We start from the raw sequence: 1,019 nt of genomic DNA on the forward strand, positions 1-1,019 counted from the left end.
TCAGTAACCAGAGGACACAGATTTAAGGTAAATGAGAAAAGCCAGCACTACTGCTATGATGACCTTCATGGCTTTCTGTTTCTGGAATCCCTTCGTTTGACACAGTTTCTGGATCGTCACGCTGTAGCAGAAGATCATGACAACCAGAGGGATGAGGAACCCAATAAAGTGTCGCAAAAACCTGGTGATTACTCTCCATGTTTCAGCCGATTCACCGTCGAGTATCTCATAACACATCGTTCTGTTGGAACTGGGTGGTGTATATTCACCCTTGTACAGAATAGGTAAAGATAGAGCAATGGCCAGCACCCAGACAACAGCACAGACCAGCTTGATTAGAAATGGTCTCTTGTGCTTGTGAGCCTGAGCAGAGTAGACAATGGCCAGATAGCGGTCAATACTGATACAAGCCAGCAACAGAATCCCACTGTAAAAGTTAACTTCCTGTAACATGCTGATAATCTTGCACATGGCATCACCAAAGACACACCCAGATATGGCATCCACTGCCCAAAAGGGCAAGGTCACGGCAAAGAGGAGATCGGCTACTGCCAGATGAAGCAGGTAGATGTCTGTGGACGAGATTGTGCATCGATTGTAAAGTATGACAATCATTACGATCATGTTCCCTGTCACAACAAGGAAACACAACAGGCTATAGACAGTGCCTTGTTGATGGAAAGACTGTTAATCTCTCGTGTACAGGGCGACACGTTAGGATTAAAAGTGTAGCTATCAATATTGGTGAAATTTTCAAAAAGGTGATCGAGGTCAAAATTGTCAATATCTATCTTTTTTGCCTCCATTTTCTGAAAGAAACACTATGTAGATCAGATTGAGAATAAAGGCAAGCTGTGATATCAGATTGGTATTATTATACCCATTGGACTGCCTGCCTTTTGGTGTCCACTGGACACGTGAGGACTTTGGGCATGATCCATTGGTCCTTAAAAGGCACCTACTGGCCAAGCACCTTCTCCCCTCAAAGCTTTGAGCACAGCTCCAATAAGGCCAAGACT

At 44.3% G+C, this 1,019-nt stretch overlaps 1 pseudogene; it reads right to left on the minus strand.

The window, feature by feature from the left end:
* Positions 1–806, minus strand: LOC137323439 (C-X-C chemokine receptor type 2-like; annotated as a pseudogene).
* Positions 807–1,019: the final 213 nt, after the last annotated feature.

This window comes from Heptranchias perlo, chromosome 7, assembly GCF_035084215.1.
Source record: "Heptranchias perlo isolate sHepPer1 chromosome 7, sHepPer1.hap1, whole genome shotgun sequence".
NCBI lineage: Eukaryota > Metazoa > Chordata > Chondrichthyes > Hexanchiformes > Hexanchidae > Heptranchias > Heptranchias perlo.